The 20,579-nt window shown below is 44.6% G+C and overlaps 1 protein-coding gene across 1 annotated transcript in view; it reads right to left on the bottom strand.

Annotated features, from left to right (window-relative positions):
* Positions 1 to 20,579, bottom strand: part of LOC126354038 (F-box/LRR-repeat protein 16) — a 766,827-nt gene that overhangs the window by 525,551 nt on the left and 220,697 nt on the right. The window lies entirely within an intron of this gene.

Here is a 20,579-nt window from a genome sequence, read left to right as displayed (position 1 = left end):
CTTGCTGCCTTATGGAAGACTTCAAACACTAGACTGCATTCTCTCGGCTGTGGTTGGAATTCACTGCTCCAGTCTGCCGCTGCTGACTAGTCACCGATATGACTGGTAGAAGATGCGGCATGGAGCGGCGATTTCCAAGCTCTTGTCGTCCACAAAAAGCCCACTCGGCCCCGAAGGCCGGAAAAGTTATGCTAAGTTTTTTTGTCGAAGGAGAAGGACCCCTGCTTTTCGACTGGCTACCAGCGTTGCTACACTTTGCTGAGGCTCAAACAAGGCATCAACAACAAGCGCAGGGGCAAGCTCTCCAATGGGATAGTCCTTCTACAGGACAACGCTAGGTCTCATGTGACCGAGAAGCTCCTCGAGCTCCTTAAGAAATTTTGACGGGTGGTCCTGGAACATCATCCATATAGTCTCGATATCACCCCATGTCACTCGCATGTCTTCGGCCCTTTGAAACAATCTCTGGAAGGTCAGAGGTTCACCTTTGACAAGGGCGTGCAGGACACCATGGAAAACTGGGTTAGTCAGAAACCCCATGGGTTTCTACAGTGAAGCCATCCACGCCCTTTACATGTTCGGGAATCGGTGAATCAATGTCAATGCTACATGTGTATATTTCTACTGTTCAACATGAACTGTAATTATGATACTGTTATTAAAACTTGTTCACTTATAACTGTTGACTCATGTGCATTTGGGCACGCCTTATGCGAGGGGCATTCAATAAATAAAGCAACACATCTCTTTCTTCGGCCAATTTCGGTTTAAAAAAAATGCGAAATTTGATGTGAGCCATACTGGAATATTCGCGCTTCAGCCCTTATAATTTCATGAAGTTCCGGTAGATGGCGGAGCTATACATTGCCTTCAAAATGGCTTCTGTAACGAAGGTGTCTTCTAAGCTTGGAGCTATCTTTGAGTTTCTTTAGGCGGAAATCCAGATTGTCGCAGATATTCATAGGCGTTTGCAGCATTTCTACGGAGACCTGGCAGTGAACAAAAGCACGGTGAGTCGTTGGGCGACGAGTCTGTCACATTCCAACAAGGTCGCACAACGTGTCCGATCTACCGCATGCCGGCCGGCAGCACACAGCTGTGACTCCTGCAATGTTGGAACGTGCGGACACTCTCATTCGAGATGATCGACGGACGCAATCAAACACCCCGCTGCACGACTGGTCGTCTCTGTCGGTAGTGCTAAATGATTAGGTGGGTTACTAAAAGGTATATGCCCGCTGGGTTCTTTGCCACCTAACAGGAAAGTTTCATCTCTTTGGCCAATGAAGGATGCACTACGCGGCAAGCAGTAGGCGGATGATGAGGAGGTTATTGATACAGCAAGAAGGTAGCTCCGACATCAACTAGTAGAGTCGTAAATGATGGCATACAGGTGCTCCCAGTGAGGTAGCGTAAGGCTGTCGCTTTGAACGGAGATTATGTTGAAAAAAATATTTTGTAGCCAAAGGAGTGGGGAATAATGTGGTGTATTAGAATCATTATTTACTGGACGTTCCTCGTAAAACTTTTGTTAAAATTTCTTCATATACAACTATAGTCTCCTTTACATTTTGACATGCATTATTGTTTAGGGCTCTCTACGCTTTGTAAAATTTGGAACTCAAAGACTTGGGACACACTTTATTATTTGGTTTCAAAATTATTTATCCACTGCGGAGAATTAAATGTTACATGTTTCATTGTGACGCTCGTTTCATCAGACTTATAAACGTATTATTATTATTCATTACGTAAAATTAAATCCCTGCAGTTGCTACGTCTCTGACGTTGTTAATAACGCTGAGTGGTCAAAAAATCTGTTGCATAACCCTCACGACACACTTACCAGCAATCAGTCCGGCGAAAGAGTACGGTCGTATGCCCAGCCACCACCTCCGCCGGGAGGCACCGCCTAAAGCGAACCTCTCTTATGATTTCTGGCTTCTCAGCGAGCAGCGCTCTGAGTAGCCTGCTCTTCTGCGCTCTTTGAAGCTCTTGCCTCTGGATATGCTGGGCTAGTGGCTAGTGGCACTGTCTCTCTTTGCATACTGCCGCCATCCGCAAATGAATCCTGTCCCCCCTCCCCCCTCCAACCCTTTCCCTGTCTCTCTCTCTCTCTCTCTCTCTCTCTCTCTCTGTGTGTGTGTGTGTGTGTGTGTGTGTGTGTGTGTGTGTACTTGGAAGCCTTTCATCAGTAAAGCAGAAACTGTTGTTTAAATCTGTTCTTGTCTCTATAACCGTGCCACATTTTCCATTTGTACGAACTGCCTATTATCAACATCACAGTACGTCATTTATGTTGGTGTATCCAAATGAGGCAAACGTGATCTAATAAATATCACTAGAGTCTGGCTACTTCAGAGGCACGCGCAAAGGATTATTCTTTATGCCATCTTCGTACGTTGCCACGCTAAAAGACGCAGAAAAACATGGAAAGGAGGACGATTGATGTAAAGACATGTAGTTGACCGTGAACGTATATATATATGTCAAGTTCTGTGCGTAAATAGCCGAATAAGTCCGTTACCGTTCGATTTTACACGGCCCAGCATTAACAGCATTATATACAATTATATAAAACATCTCGGTGGAGCCCGCAGCTCGTGGTCGTGCGGTAGCGTTCTCGCTTCCCGCGCCCGGGGTCCCGGGTTCGATTCCCGACGGGGACAGGGATTTTCTCTGCCTCGTGATGGCAGGGTGTTGTGTGATCTCCTTAGGTTCGTTAGGTTTATGTAGTTCTAAGTCCTATGGGACTGATGACCTCAGATGTTAAGTCCCATAGTGCTCAGAACCATTTTTGAATTACCTTTGTAAACCGTTTGCGTGCCACAATGGTTTTAGTGTATCGTGCATGTCAAAACTGCTCTTTCCAAAACAGATGCTGAGGCAACTGTGGTGTATCACGGCCTATAAATGACAGGGGTGTCCGACAGCAGCGGAGATGACTTGACTGCGGGCGGATACACGTGTAAATGTCGAGCTACTGCGCGCCAGATGGACCAAGGGGCTGCCAACAGCGTCTTCTCAACGAGCGTTCAGTGAACGTTGCTGCGCATGCGCCTCTGCATCACGCGACTGGTTCGTTGCTAACTGCTGTTCATCGGTGACGATAGTTGGAATTTTCACGCCTGTACCGCACGAGGACGTCCACTCAGTGCGACAGGTGGCCTTTTCAGATGAATCACGTTTTATGCTCAATCGGGCGGGAGGCCATTGGCGTGTACGGCGTGAAAGACTGAAAGCAGACGCAACAATCGTTCAGGAAAGATCCAGGTCGTAGGAGGGGGCGTTGTGGTCTGGTGAATGTTTTCGTGGCACTCCCTGGGTCATCTCGTCATGGAAGACACAATAGGAACCATACCTACCCGTACATGTAGTTTGTTGTCCCTGTCGGCACAATAGCATCTACCAGTAGGACAATGCAACGTGTCACAAGGCTCGCAGTGTTCGTGCGTAGTCTGAAGAGAGCAGGATCAGTTTGCTTCACTTCCCTGGCCACCAAATTGCCCTGATTTAAACCCAATCGAAACTCTGTGGGACCACCTCGAACGGGCAGTTCGGTCGATGAATTCTCAACTGATAAACCTAGCGGTACTGGAGGCGGCCACGGCTTGACATCCCTGTCGGTACTTCTCAGAACCTCACTGACTGTCTTTCTGCACGTCTCGCAGCGGTCCGCGTTGAAAAATGTTGTTGTTCGGGCTTTTGACACGTGGTGGCATTAACATGACCAGGCAGTGTACTGTCGGCGACAAATCACCGGAAACGCTAATATCGCAAAATATGTAGCGGTAATCATCTGGACCGACCAATAGCAGAATTACCACATAAAACATATAGCGGGAAATGCAGATGCCAGGCTGAGGTATGTAAGAAAAATCTTAAGCAAATTTAGTTCATCCATGAGGGAGTGTCTTGCAAAATACTTTTTCGAGCAGTTCTCGAATGCTTTACGATATCTGCTGCTTCCAGTGCCAATAGCGGAGTCGTTGAATAGCGGGTATCTCCGATTTATGCTCATTATTCGTTTAGCTAATGGAAGAGACAGACGATATCCTACGAAAAACGAAACGTGCCGTCACGGAGCGTTACTAAGCTGCTCAACAAACTGCAATGGGTGACGCTACAAGAGAGGCTTTCTGCGTCACGGAGAGGTGACTTGGTGGTAGTAAATGTGGAAGTAGATGTAAACTTCTGATTCACACGCCTACAGACAATGAGACACTCTCAGATTAGCACAAGCGTTACCATAAGCGGTTCACTGTTGTGTTAATCCGACATCTACTTACTTGCAGCATTTGTATCTATATCTGCTTCTACTAATATACTCCGCAACTCACCTTGTGGTGTGTGGAGGAGGGTACTTTTGGTATCACAATTTGATCCGTCTCTTCCCTGTTCTATTCACGAATGACGCGTGGGAAGAATTACTGTCGACAAATCTCCGCATTAGTCTGGTTTCTCGAATTTTCTCGTGTGCTCATTCCGCGAGACTTAAACCGTCCGTCCAAAAAGTGCTGAGACTGATTTTATTCCTGACGTACACACCACGTCGGCACAGTGACTACGGTGACGGCTGGAACTAACAACTGTAAACAACAGATGTGCTTTCGACCAGGCAATGTTTAATAGTGAACGTACGGCTGTGATGTGTGTCACTGATCTTGTGCCACTAATCGCAATGCAGCAACGAAATGACAATGCAATGGAGCAACGAACTGAACATACCTAAATCAACTATTCGAGTGATTCTCCAGAAGATTTTGAGGAAATAAAAAGTATGTGCAAAGTTTGATCCGCATACCATGGCTCCCGAACGAAAACGACTAGTGGACACCTACCAAGCCATGATTGAATAGCAAAATGAGGACAGTTCTTTACTGCAAAGAAAATCATCATGGTTGACAAGACTTGGTGTCGTACGAACCTGCCACAAAACGACAAAGTACAGAATGGGTGTCTGATGGTTCGCCAAGCTCGAAGAAGGTGCACTGAAGTGTGGTGGGGTGTAGGGGGGGAGGTGGCGAGATTGTGTACAACACATGAAGCACTAAAACTAACAACTTAACTTTTCTCTTATTTTTATTAATGTAGTCTTGAAACTTTTTGGATTGACGGGATATGTGTCGGGAAGTAGTATGTTGTCCTACTCTTCGCGAAATTTATTCGCTCGAAATTTTAATAAAAAACCTCCCCGTGATGCACGCCGCCTCTCTTAGGCTTCTGTCATTGCAGTTTGTTGAGCATCTTTCTTGCACCAACTAAACAGTCTCGTAAGGAAACGCACGGCTCATCGTTATATCTTCTCTGTTTCTTCTGTTAGTCCAAACTGGTAAGCGTTCCAGACTGATAACACTCAAGGATCAGTCGAACAAACGTTTTGTAATTCATTTCTTGTTTATATTTATTTTGCACGTCTGCTCCCGTTGAACCAAACTGAAGAGCAAATCTCTATGGTCATGGAACGAGTCAGTACATAAAATTAACAGAATAAAATGCAGAGGAATCCCGTGCAGAAGACACAACTGCCAGTATGTATTACCATAATAAACAATGTAACACAGAAATTATCTTAATTTTTTCAGGAATCTCCCGAAAGAATAGAAGGTGTGATCCACGAGGAAATTTTTAAATATAGACTTAAATGTGCGAGAGTTATTGCTGAGTTTTTAAATTCCTGTGATAGCCTATTGAAACTGGTGGCAGGAGAATACCGCAGGCCTATCTGTAGAAACGTCAAGGAGGTGCTATCCAGATACAGATAGAATTTCTGCCTAGTATTAACTGAATGAAGGTGCTTGTTCTTGGGAATGTGGTCATACTGTTAATAAAAAACTACATTAAAGGAAATAAACACTGAGAGCCCAGTGTCAGGATTCCAGTCTCTGAACAGTGGTCGACGAGAGGTTCGCGAACTTACACCATATACTGCTTGAACTGCCCGTTTCTGAGCCAAAAATACACTTCGCGAATGGGAATATAATGTCGTATGTCAGAGGCAAATAAAAATAAGCAAAGTAGACTAATTTTCGTGTTGGACCCTCACGTATTACAGATACTGTTCTAATAGCACATATAGCGGCATTCAGTATTTGAACAGGATCCTGAACATGTCCTTTCGATGGCAGTTTACTATCTGATGACCTAGAAATCTGAATTGCTCAGACTCACTAATCATACGCCCATTATGTGTAATCAGAATATATGTAATAGAATTGTACACTATGTGATCAAAAGTATCCGGACACCAACAAACGTACATTTTTCATATTAGGTGCATTGTGCTGCCACCTACTGCCAGCTACTCCATATCAGTGACCTCAGTAGTCATCAGACATCGTGAGAGAGCGGAATGGGGCGCTCCGCGGAACTCAACGGACTTCGAACGTAGTCAGGTGATTGGGTGTCACTTGTGCCATACGTCTGTACGCGAGATTTCCACATTCATAAACATCCTTAGGTCCATTATTTCCGATATGATAGTGAAGTGGAAACGTGAAGGGACACGTACAGAACAAAAGCGTCCTTTCCGCGTGCTATTAGATATTGGAATATAGAGAATCATTGGGAAGATGGTTCGACCAACCCTCTGCCAGGCAGTTAAGTGTGATTTGCAGAGTATATATGTAGATGTGGATGTAGATCCTTCACTACCAATCTACTGTCATCAGCAAACAGAAATATATTAGAACCAGATGTCGTATTGGAAGGCGTATAACTTATATGTATAAGAAACATCAGTGGTCTCAGCACTGGCCCCTGAGGCACCTCCGCTTAACCGTAACCCTATCAGGCACTATCTCATGGCCGTTCTCATAACTGTGAAAAATGACCTTTTGCTGTGTGTTCTTAAAGTATGAGACCAACCAGATGCTAGCTGCTCCCCTTATTACATAATGCTCCAACATCTGCAGAAGTATTTTCTGATCATCACAATTGAACGCCTTAGTGAAATCAAAGGAGATGGCTAGTGTTTGCAAGTTTTCGTTTAATCCGTCATGTACCTCGTCTAGAAAAGAAAATATAACGTTTTGAGTTGTTACATCTTCTCTGAAACCAAAGTGTACGTTTGACAGCAAATTATGTAAGCTGAAATGATCAATTAACCTTATTCATACGACTTTTTCAGCAACTTTTGCAAGCAGCGATGGCACGGAAATAAATCTAAAATTGCCTACATTATCACTTCTTCTTTTATGTAAAGCGGTTTTATTACTGAGTAGTTTAATCTTTCAGGATACTGACCCATCCTAAAGGAAAAATTACAAATGTGGCTAAGTACTGGGCCAACATTTGCAACACTCTGTTTTAGTATCGTGCTAGATACTCCATCACATTCATGAATAACCTTAGTCTTCAACGATTTAATTACTGGGACAGTCTCCCACTTGTCAGTATCACCGACTTGTATTTCAGATAGAAGTCTTGGAGAGTCATTTTCTAAGAGAGTTACATGATTCCCTATAGAAACTAATTGTAAGTTTTTATTGAATTTTCATGCTATATTTAGAAATTGAGTGTTAATAATATTGTTCATGATCTGACTTGTTGGTGAAAAGAACATCTTTACTAATAATTAACTTTATAAGCTCCATCTTCTGTTATTGGACAGACACTTCCTATACGACTAACCATATGGTTTTAATTTTTTCTGAGGATTAGCTATTCTATTTGGATAGCATATGCTTCTTGACTTCCTAATGACATTTTAAGCACCTTACAAAAGTGTTTGTAACGAACTACTATATGTCGCCCGTTACTGTTCTTAACGTTTTGATATAATTCGGACTTTGTTCTGGCTGATATTGTCTGCCATCCAACTTGCTTGTTTGTGCCAGTACGCTGTTTTAAACGTTCTCATGGAAAGCAACGTTCATAGGGCAAGAGAAATGTGTTGCGGAAAGCATTATATTTATCGCCTATGTTATCTGTACTGTAAACTTCCTAGGACTCTTGCTCTTTAAGGAGATTCACAGAAGTCTCTGTTATCTCTGGATTAACGTTTCTAAGTAGTGTGTAATTATGTTCAACATGTGTGTGCACGTAAATTTCCTTTGAATGTTAAAATTTGTGCAATTTTAGTAACGAATAAGGAACAAACATGTCTCCGTATCCTCCATACCCGCATACAGTGACGTCTGTGGGCTGAGGACGACACGGCGGCCTATCGGTACCGTTGGACCTTCAGCGCCTGTTCGGGCGGAGTTTAGAGTTTCTACATCTACATCCATACTCCGCAAGCCACCTGACGGTGTGTGGCGGAGGGTACCTTAAGTACCTCTATCGGTTCTATTCCAGTCTAGTAATGTTCGTGGAAAGAAGGAATGTCGGTATCTACGTCTACATGTTTAGTTTTCTGTTGTCTATAGCTGTGCTGCTTCTCCCCTGTACCCTGGTTTTAGACGGTTGTCAACTTATAACACTTCTTTCGTGGGTGAATTACGTTTCCTTAGGGTTCTTCCTGTGCACTTGAGCCGGTCGCCTGATTTTACTACTGTTTGTTTTATGTGTCATTCCAATTTAGATATCCCCGAATGGCTCCTTCTAGGTATTTTACAGCAGTTACTGTTTCTAGCAATTTATCACAAGTAGTATGATAATGCTATTTTTTGATTGCTAGTGGCGTGTGATGACTGCTACCACAGTTATCAAGAGTGTTTATAGGGTCCAGTGCGAAGGGGCCAGGATATACGGCTGAAATTAAATTAGCCATTCGGTATCTGTATTTTACATGTGCTCATAGTACGTAAGAACATTGTTTTCTTTAAATTAACCGGGAGAACGTTGGAGGAGGCGGCAATGAGTGCGGTGTTGGGTTTGGCGCTGTGAGTCAGGCTCGGCTGTACACGTGGGCAGCGTCTACCTGAAATAGTCGGTTCTCCCGCACCGCGTGGGCAGCGCGGACCGTGCTCGCTTTCAAGGTGAAGTGCGCGCCGTGTGCGCTGACGTCTAAAAGTGCTACGCAGTCAGAAGCGAGCATACCGCTCACGTAAAATTATAGGCGGCTGCCGACTTCAAATATCAAAGTGTCACACGTAAATAACATTTATGCCTCTGCGAAGTATGCATTCGTTATTTACTGAGCATATACGATATCTGACAAGTTTGTGGTGGGATATGTTGGTTGGTCGTGTAACTATGTAAAAATACGTAAATTGTTTTTACTTTAATGAGCCGCAAATGAATTTCATTTGATATATGTGTCTGGGTAACTTGCAAGATTACAAGTTAAAAGCACGCAAATGTGCATGCACTCTGTTTTACAGGTGCCGGAAGTCAGTTTGTGGGATGGATGCAACATCCACTCGCTTCTAAACTGATACTGTTGTTACTCAGCCGCGAGTCCGTAGAGGGTGGTATATGTGACGTACGGTATAACTGGTCAGCATTTCCACCCGGAATTTGCGAGTGTAAGTCGGACCTTCCTTGATCCGCCTTGGTGGGTCGTGTCGTCGGATTTCCTCCTACCTGTGCGCGGTGCAGTTCTCGTAAATGTCGTCCTGTGCAGATTCTTCATTGGCGCATTGGATGTCCCTGTCGGTGGAAACTAATTATCTGAAATTGCTGTCGATCAACTTTGGGGTATCTATTTACTCGAAATTAACATTCAGAATGCCGTAATATCACTTTTATTCCTATTAGATCAATAATGAATCACTCATGTCAGGAACTACTCGTATCCGACAGCATGGCTACCATCGAACAAGACAGGAAGAGCTCTTAACGCCGACTGCCGACTTTGGCGCGCAGTCCGTATCTCTTACTAGTTTCGTCACATTTCATGGATTTCCGATCAAGTTCGTACTTACTAAGATATGCATTTGTTAATGAACGGTTGTGAATTTTAACGAGGCAAAATTATGATAAATAGCTTTAAACATCCAGAGGCTCCTCCTAGTATTCATGTTGTCATAAATGACTTTAATTATTAAATATAAATAAACAAAATCGGCGACTTTAGCGCCAAGATGGCGGTACTTCCCGTCATGTATATTTCCCAGGCTGACGCTTGTTGCTACGGTCCAGCGCCGAGCCCCACCCACTATGCGCGACGTATGGTCGCTTCGTCACCTAACGAGCCAGCGTGGGAAATGCTCTCCGACTCATGTCCGGCTACGGACTATAGCACTTCCTAACTATCGCGAATACATCGTTAAGAGACACTAATTTATTAAAACTGGTTAAAATGTCTTCCTCGCGTAAGAGGCACCTTACAAGGAGTTCCATGCACGTCGCAGTTGGTCGGTTAATACAGGGGCGGTTATTGTTGTTTGTGGACGACGTTCAAAAATGGTTCAAATTGCTCTGAGCACTATGGGACTTAACTTCTGAGGTCATCAGTCCCCTAGAACTTAGAAATACTTAAACCTAACTAACCTAAGGACATCCATGTTCTAGACAGGATTCGAACCTGCGACCGTAGCGGTCGCGCGGTTCCAGACTTAAGCGCCTAGAACCGCTCGGCCACACGGTCCGGCTGGACGACGTTGCATCCTCTTATGCGACCGTCGCGAAGTTTGAAAGGAAATCATCTTTCAGATGCATTAACACGCCCTTGCAACTTTCCTTTATGTTGCACAACTCCTTCCCCCTTTTTTTGGTGCCTGATTTTTTTTCTGGGGAATGGGGGGGGGGGGCGGAAAGGGGAGGCGGAACGGGTTTATACGCCTACCGTCTCGCCTCAGTTTGCATTTGACCTGTTAAAGAGATTTCGCAGTCATTTTCTGCTAGACGAACAGTGACAAGGAGCTCATGAAACATAGAGCAGTGCAAAACTACGTGGCAGATAAAAATTGTATGCTGACGCGCAACTCGAACTTGGGATCTTTGCCTGTCGCGAGCAAGTATTATAACGATTGAACTATGGAGCACATTGAGCACCCTCAGAGCTTTACTTCCATGAGTACCTCATCTCCTACCTTCTAGGGTTCACAGAGGCTTTCCTATATACCTTTCTGTACTAGCACTATTGCAAGAAATAATGTTGCTGGGACGTGGCTTAGCCATGAATTTTTCTTTCTGTAGCTGTGTGTGCACTGATCTGAAACCTTATGGTAGAATAAAAGTGTGTGCCGGGTGGGGACTCGAACCCGGGAACCTTTGCCTTTCTCCGACAAGTGCTCTACCAAGAGAGCAACCCGAGTACAAGGACCTGTCCTCACAGCTTTACTTCTGCCACTACCTCATACCTCATCTCCTATCTTCCAAAGTCCACTGAAGTTCTGCCGCGTAACCTGCAAAACTAGCACTTCCAGAAAGAGTGTTGCGGAGATGTGGCTTAGCCACAGCCTAGGGGAGCCAGCAACTGGAATTCGTAGATGACGCAAATCTACGATCAGACCTTCTAGATGACATGATACCGGACGAACCTTGCGTTATTCTGATACTACTCATGAACGCCAAAATGGAGAGACATGTTACCATACCACTCTTCTCATTAATGTCGGTTCTCCACAACAGGAGACCTGCCTCCGTCAGGTAGGTCTTCAGTTGTACGAGGCTGAGTGCACCCTTTTTCCGTGCTTTTGAATCCCTTTTTCGCACGATCATATACTATACAGGGTGAGTCACTAACTATTGCCACCAAGAAGGAGCTGAAAAGTTTTTAGGATAAAAGTTTCTTAGGACAACGGGGGCCATAATATGACGTTAGTTTTTTGTTGCTAGGTGGGGTCGCTTCAGAGATGTGAAGATCAATTTTTTTTAATGGGATGCTTTAATTTGGTACTTATTTTCTGATAGCTGCTATCTAAACGAATCCAGTGATGTTAACAGTAAGGTCTGTGAAGGTCAACGAAGGTCAAGAAGGTGGCATGAACGCCCATTTAAGAATGTGTTCGAAGTGATGAACATTGGTATCAATGCAGTGCTGCGATCTTCTTGTGATGGAGTGAGTGGTATTCCTTATCACTTCAGCACTTATATAAGCACATGCTCTGACAAATTTCTGTCGTATATCGTGAAAATAGTAGATATTCGCCGAATTCGGTTTATCCATCTAACGTGCCATTGACATGTAAACACCATTCGACGGTTTCGAAGTACAACACTAATAGGAACGGTAAGACTAGTATCGTTGAACCAAGCGAATGTGAATGATGTATTCCTTCAAAGATCAAATCGATATGCTTCTTATTTACGGAGAATGCCAACGAAATTCATTGAGAGCTAGAGACTTATGCGCTGAAAGATATCCTCAACGTACTCGCCCTAAACGTCGTACATTTAAATATGTGTACGATAAAACTGAGAACAACTTGATCTTCAACGCATCGGAAACGTGTCCGGCAATGGAAAGTTACTAACGAGGAAACGGAAATTGGTACTCTTGCCACTGTGGTTCGAGATCCTTCAGTTAGTTCGCGTCAAATGGCAAAGGAATCTTGCATGAGCCAAAGTAGTGCTGTTCGTGGTCTGCATAGCCATAAATATCATCCTTACCATACCAGTCTCCACCAAGAATTAACTGGTACGGATTGTATGCATCGAACTAAATTCTGCCGATGGGCTCAACTTCAAATTCAGGGGGATGCCACATTTATTAATTTGATTTTCTTTACTGATCCGGCTACATTCAGGAACCACGGAAATGTTAATTTGCATAAGATGCATTACTGGGCAACTGAAAATCCATGTTGGCTGCGGCAAGTTGCACACCAAAACCCGTGGTCGGTGAATGTATGGTGTGGGATTCTGGAGGACAGAATTATAGGCCCCTATTTCATTGAAGGAAATCTTAGTGGTAGAAAGTGCACCACATTCCTGCAAGGAACATTAAGCCTGTTATTGGAAGAAATACCTTTAGGAACAAGGAACAGAATGTGGTATCAACAAGATGGGTGCACGGCACATTTTCTGCTGAGGGCTAGAAATGAGTTGCAGAGACAATTCCCAAATCGTTGTATTGGACGCGGAAGTCATGTGTCGTGGCCGGCTTGTTCGCCAGACTTGACGCCTCTGGATATTTTCGTGTGGGTATTCGTAAAAGACATTGTTTATAAAGATGTTCAAACTACACCTGAAGGATATGCCAAAGAGAATTTTCAAAGCATATGCTTCAGTAAGTGTCTATGTGATAAGGAATGCCACTCAATCCATGATAATAAGATTGCAGCACTGCATTGATACCAATGGTCATCACTTCGAACACCTTCTCTAAATGGACGTTCATGCCACCTTTGTGACCTTCGTTGACCTTCAAAGACCTTACTGTTACACGTCATTGGATTCGTCTCGATAGCCGCTATCAGAAAATAAGTACCAAACTATAGCATCCCATTTAAAAGAACAAAGTTGTCCTTCACATCTGTGAAGCGACCCCACCCAGCAACAAAAAACCAACGTCATATTATTGCACCCATTGTCCCATGCAACTTTCGTCTCACAAACTTTTGAGCTCCTATTATAGTTTCGGAGTTATTCTTGGTGGCAATAGTTAGTGACTCACCCTGAATATGTGTTCCTGACGACCAAAGGATGGTATGTAATTTTTTCCATACAAGTAATGGTTATCTTTCTCTTCTTCGATTGCCCTTCTTTTCTGCTTATTTTACTTTCCTTAAGGAGCACAACGCAGAGAAACACAAATACATTTGAAATTTCATATTAATATACACTACCTGATACAAAAAGTGAAGCTCGGTGAAGACTTGGTCGGATATCAACATAACTGTGTTCACTTACACAGCACCGGCGAATATGTAAATGGTTGGTGTTTCACTTCTCTGGGACAGGTAAAACGGTTCCCAGAGTGCATTAGTTTCGTTCGTGTTTAGCGTTGTTACCAGGCACGCTACGGTACATGAAGTGCACGAACAGCGTGAGATGTTGCGTGATGAGTGTGAAAGTCATGGGAATGCCACGTACTCGTGTGCCACAGCGTTTTCAGGTCTCCATATGGTCGGCTGGTAGAATCTTGGAATATGAAGATTTTTGGAGCATCGGAATGTGACATCTGGATGATGTTAAACTGCATGGGAACGTGAGGGCATGCATACTCGTCGTCAAGGTTCCCGTCGAGCACTTCTGACCACAGCAAGGGTGTGTCGCCGCATTGTGCACCAAGCACATTGTAACCTCTTCAAATCTGCTCCTGCCATCCAAGAAAAAGTAATGGACTCCCTGCAACATTCTGTGTCCTTCCGCACCGTTCGTCAGAGACTAGTAGCAGTCATACTAAGGAATTACCATCCACCAAGTTACGCTGCTATTAACCCCACAATACAAACGACTGCGTTTGGAATGGTGCCGTGAGTGGGGATTATGGACTGCTGGTGAATGGCGTCGCAATATGTTTAGCGGTGAATCCCAGTTATGCACTATTCCGGATGACCATCGTTGACGTGTATGGCAGCAACCTGGGGAGAGAACCAATTCTTCCACTGCTCTTGGTGAGGCACAGCTTGTTACACTTGGCGTCATTGCATGGGGAGCCATCATGTATGACTTCAGTTTATGGCTGGTAGTGAACGAAGGAACTGACGGCACAACGGTACATCACCAACATCCTGCGTCCGTGTGACCTCTCACGTGATTAGCTAGATCTGTCAGATCTGTCCCCGATAGAACGTGTGGGGAACCATATCGGAGGTCATGTTCATCTCAGTGGTGCAGGAAAGGATACAACGGCTTTATGACACCCTTCCCAATCGTATCAGTGCATGTATAAAAGCTAGACGGTGTGGAACATCATAGTGATAAGTGGGCTCATATTTCAAGTTCTCTGTAAATTTAAAACGATTTTGTAATCACCGAAATAGCATTACATAACCTCTCAACCCATGAGGTATCATCTAGTTTCCTCTTCCCCTCCTGCATGCTTCACTTTTTTTCAGACTATGTATTATGTGCAATACTCACATTACACTATTTTATGGGTAAGATATGATCCGTTAAAGTATGTTGATAACAGTCTAAAATAAGAAAGGAAATAGATAACTACATAAGGTTGCACTGCTCGTACCAAGACGAAGTGCTTCAGGCTACCTAGAATCGCTGACGGCTGCTGCACTTGGCAGTCAGATAAGCTGGCCAGTCAGAAACAGATGGACAAGTAACGATAATTAAAAACAGTTCGGTGTTTTACAGTTGAATCTGCTAAAATACGCCGGCCGGAGTGGCCGAGCGGTTCTAGGCGCATCAGTCAGGAGCCGCGTGACCGCTGCGGTCGCAGGTTCGAATCATGCCTCGGGCATGGATGTGTGTGTGTTGTCCTTAGGTTAGTTAGGTTTAAATAGTTCTAAGTTCTAGGGGACTGGTGACCTCAGATGTTAAGTCCCATAGTGCTCAGAGCCATTTGAACCATTTGCTAAAATACAAATGTTCAGAATTAAGTAGGTTCAAAAAGAGCTATAACTTTAAAAAAATTGGAATATAATAATATCTGCAACTATTACCCCATTTTAAAATCAAACGTCATTTACGCCTTTCTGTTCACTTATGAAGGCCGGTGTGTCCGGGCGGTTCTAGGCGCTACAGTCTGGAACCACACGACCGCTACGGTCGCAGGTTCGAATCCTGCCTTGGGAATGGATGTGTGTAATGTCCTTAGGTTGGCTACGTTTAAGCAGTTCTAAGTTCTAGGGGACTGTTGACCTCAGAAGTTAAGACCCATAGTGCTCAGAGCCATTTGAACCTTCTTTTCTAACTTATTTGCTACAGCTTGTTGCAGTGTATTCAGGACTACTTCCTAAGAAGTCTCATGTATAACAAGTCCGATTCTAAATGATTTTTCCTCCAAATGTAATGGCATCGAACGCCGCGTCCCCTGCGCAGACAACCGAAAGGCGAGGGCCAATCCACCACGGCGAATAGCGGCCTCCAGATTCTCTTCTCGCTGACAGCATACACCTCGTCCATTGATCAGCGCAGTGTGCAGAAACTCTGTCTTCGAGCAAACACTAAACACATAAGCCCCGATTCGATTCTTATAAATTGACAGCAGTTACTTTCAGGCCCAAAATACCCAAGGCACTATCACTCCTCCAAAGAATAGCAGTGACTCAGAACGAAGAAACTTCTTATCTGCTTCGCAGTACCCATGAGCCGGCTTTACCCAGAAGCTACGACTCAGTCTGATAGATGACGGCATCCCGAGTGTGAGCCCGAACTGCGACACCCAAACTGAGACAAAATTTTGGAGTACGCTCAGGGATGTTTTTTCAGTTTTTGGTCTCTGGTGGCTCGTTGCAGACTAATGATGTAATGGTGATTTATTCGGCTTGTTGCTCTAGTTATTTTTATTTCCATAAAATTAGCTACACAACAACGAAAGAGCATGTAATATGCATTTGCCAAAACTAACAACACAAAACTTGCAATAATAAAAAGTACTGTGCTCAGGCTGCCGTTACTACAGAAACAGCTCAGTACAGCGTCCTTATACCGCTGTTCCACTGCATTAAGTAAAACAAAACACAGAAGCATTTCCGCCAACTGTTAATCAGGAAACGTGTCAGAACTGCTGTGTGTCACTTTTAACGTACAACTAACGTTTCTTGAGAAACAAATCCTAGACGTAACTGTGCAATACTGAATGCAATCTTAAAAGTTGGTATTACTGTTGTCAACATCATGTACCCTGATTAAATGTAATATTTTGTCCTCAAGAAAGGCACACAACAGCATACCGTCCACATTTGCACTCTTGTGCTGATATTACCAGGACGAAGAGATACATAGGCAAATGGAAGTAAGAATATATACGGAATGTAATGACTCTGCCATGAGCCACAGAAGAGCACGGCTCACTTTAAAAAAAATCCATGCATCGTCACTGTCCATCCCTGACATACTCCAAAAGATATATTTTCTGCTAGATCGCAAATAGCATACTCAGTTGTATCGTAAACAACACTTTTAATTGCACTTGCAAATACACACCTTCGTGTGCTTTTCTCTATAACTAACCCTCATTGTTCAGACACTTGTTACTGTGGTGTCGAGTCTCTGAACACAACTACGTTATATGAATTTGCCGCCAATGCTGATTATATGCAGTTGACAGCGTGTACCTCCTCGTTACCGTCGTGGATCCGGCGTCCTTTAGGAAAAAACGCAGACCACAGTGTTTCGACTCTGCTCATTTCCATTAACCCCTATGTCTATTACAAGAAGAAAAGCGCTTTTCTTTCATTTATTATACTATGTGTTTTTCTGCGTATTCCTTGCAGAATAGTGGACAAAAATAGTGTTGTTTTCTTCTAATCATCATGAAGGAGGAGGAAGGAGGAGATTAGTGTATAATGTCCCGTCTACAGCGTGGTCATTACGGTAGAGACGGAGCACAAGCTCGGATTAGGAATAAATGGAGAAGGAAAGCGGCAGTGTCCTTTCAAAAGAACCATCCCGGCAATTGTCTGAAGCGATTTGGGGAAATCAAGGAAAATCTAAATCAGGATCGCTGGACGCGGGGGAAGCCAGTGCGAGCTACTGCAGACTTTCTAACGAGCCTGCAATGTAGAATGTTTCAGGTATTAAGATGATTAGAGCAGATAGTTTGATACAGAGTTAATGTTTAAAGGCTGTGAAGGGACACATGAGAAAAAAATCGCACAGAAATTATAGCTCGCGCCAAAATGGCGCTGCAGTTTGGGGAAACCGGGTAGTGCGGTGGTTCGCAGCTCCCATCACTGCCACGAGATGTCACCCCTAAGCCAATTAAATATGAAGCAGGTCACATTTGTGTCTGTGGAGAACTATCCTGGCATGCTCTGCCTAAGGCATTTCAGAATACGAAAATGGCGACATTCAATTACCTTACGTTGTTACATTATTAACCCCACGCTGTGACCCGTAAGCAAAATTACTGCTACACCAGAAAAGTCATCGAGTTGTAGACACTTAGTGCTAACCATGATAGGTTGGAGCAGACCGCTAGTTTGAAATAATTACAAACTCTGAGGCACTAACCGTTCAAAATATACACGGTTGTTTGTAAGTACCTGTGAGGTTTCGAAAGACGAATGTGCGGAAACTAGAAGACATACAGGGTGTTTCCGTAAGAGCGTGAAAAAACTTAACAAGACATAAAGGATGCTCCTCTGAACAATTTGAAGGAGGGAACCTGCGGTCTGAGAAGCCAGCTTAAGGAGATAATTGTAATAGAATCACATTACTGTGCACTCTATTATTTAGCTTAGTTAACTGTAAATGCCATCACTGACACAATGAACTAGAATTTTTATAGTATCTTACAAAATGTGCTGAAACTGACGGCCATCAACCTCAATGCAAGCGTGACATCGGCGAACGAGGTTAAGACGCAACCTGACAAATACGAGTATGTCTGTCACACCACAGGCAGCTACAGTTCTGGCAACTAATTCCACCTCTGTATACATTGGGGTCTCATACACAAGTGACTTCAGATATTCGCACAGGAAATAATCAAGGAGACTCGCGCATTCGGGAGGACGATGGTTCAAACCCGAGTCCGGCCATCTTGATCTAGTTTTTCTGAGGGTTCCCTAAATCGCATAGACAAATGCCGGGATGGTTCCTCGAAAAGGACACGGCCGATTTCCTTCCCCATCCTTCCTTCATCCGATGGGACCGATGACCTCGCTGTTTGGTCCCCTTCCTCATATCAACCAACCAATCAACCAAGGAGTTCAGGTGACATCGCAAGCCGTGGAATAGGACCTTCCCTTGCAGTCCAGCGACCAGGAAATACTGTACCCGTACTGCTCCATCGTATTTTAATGTACGTCTCTGAATAGCACTGAGTAATGAATGGACCTGTCATTGACTCACAGCGCGTTCTGTCATTGGAAAACGTAAATACGATACAACAGAGCCATCTTATGGACTAGTAAAGTAAAAAAGAAAAAAAGAAAAAAACTTGCATCATGACTGCTTAGTAATCTGACTTGTTCTCTTTGTTTCCTTGCAGGAAACAAAGAATTTACATGTAAATAAACAGCACAGTACGTGTAAACTTGTACGTGTGTTAGCTGTAAATAAGCTGAAAACAATAATGTTAGATAAAGCCGCTGCGCGGGCTTAGCCGAGCGGTCTGGGACGCTGCAGTCATGGACTGTGGGGCTGGTCCCGGCGGAGGTTCGAGTCTTCCCTCGAGCATGGGTGTGTGTGTTTGTACTTAGGATAATTTAGGTTAAGTAGTGTGTAAGCTTAGATTCAAATAGCTCTGAGCACTATGGGACTTAACTTCTGAGGTCATTAGTCCCCTACAACTTAGAACTACTTAAACCTAACTAACCTAAGGACATCACACACAGCCATGCCCGACGAAGCATTCGAAACTGCGACCGTAGCGGTCGCGGGGTTCCAGAGTGTAGCGCCTAGAACCGCTCGGCCTGTAAGCTTAGGGACTGATGACCTTAGCAGTTAAGTCCCATAAGAATTCACATACATTTCAACTTTTTTTTTTTAGATAAAACCGTAAACAAGTTTACTTGCATATATCCTTAAGCTGGCTTATCCGACAGCAAGTTCCCTATCCCAAATTGTTCAGTGGAGCGTTTTTTCACGCTCTTACGGAAACAACTTGCATATGAATGGAAGGAATATCGATGGAAATTTTCAAGTCACACTACAGGCGGTCAACATAGGTACCATCTGTGGCGCAAAAACGTCAATATTTGTTTATAATCCACTAAAGTCATTAATACCAATTGAATGAGAAACCGCGATGGCACCCCGTTATGGCTATACGTTCAGTGGGTTGCCTACCTGCATGTGCGAAATAATTCGATGTGACTATACGGAGCGGATTATATACTCCTGGAAATGGGAAAAAGAGCACATTGACACCGGTGTGTCAGACCCACCATACTTGCTCCGGACACTGCGAGAGGGCTGTATAAGCAATGAACACACGCACGGCACAGCGGACACACCAGGAACCGCGGTGTTGGCCGTCGAATGGCGCTAGCTGCGCAGCATTTGTGCACCGCCGCCGTCAGTGTCAGCCAGTTTGCCGTGGCATACGGAGCTCCATCGCAGTCTTTAACACTGGTAGCATGCCGCGACAGCGTGGACGTGAACCGTATGTGCAGTTGACGGACTTTGAGCGAGGGCGTATAGTGGGCATGCGGGAGGCCGGGTGGACGTACCGCCGAATTGCTCAACACGTGGGGCGTGAGGTCTCCACAGTACATCGATGTTGTCGCCAGTGGTCGGCGGAAGGTGCACGTGCCCGTCGACCTGGGACCGGACCGCAGCGACGCACGGATGCACGCCAAGACCGTAGGATCCTACGCAGTGCCGTAGGGGACCGCACCGCCACTTCCCAGCAAATTAGGGACACTGTTGCTCCTGGGGTATCGGCGAGGACCATTCACAACCGTCTCCATGAAGCTGGGCTACGGTCCCGCACACCGTTAGGCCGTCTTCCGATCACGCCCCAACATCGTGCAGCCCGCCTCCAATGGTGGCGCGACAGGCGTGAATGGAGGGACGAATGGAGACGTGTCGTCTTCAGCGATGAGAGTCGCTTCTGCCTTTGTGCCAATGATGGTCGTATGCGTGTTTGGCGCCGTGCAGGTGAGCGCCACAATCAGGATTGCATACGACCGTGGCACACAGGGCCAACATCCGGCATCATGGTGTGGGGAGCG

Source organism: Schistocerca gregaria, chromosome 3 (assembly GCF_023897955.1).
Source record: "Schistocerca gregaria isolate iqSchGreg1 chromosome 3, iqSchGreg1.2, whole genome shotgun sequence".
Lineage (NCBI taxonomy): Eukaryota > Metazoa > Arthropoda > Insecta > Orthoptera > Acrididae > Schistocerca > Schistocerca gregaria.
The sequence above is the reverse complement of the archived record's forward strand: the minus strand, read 5'-3'. Positions and strand labels throughout refer to the sequence as shown.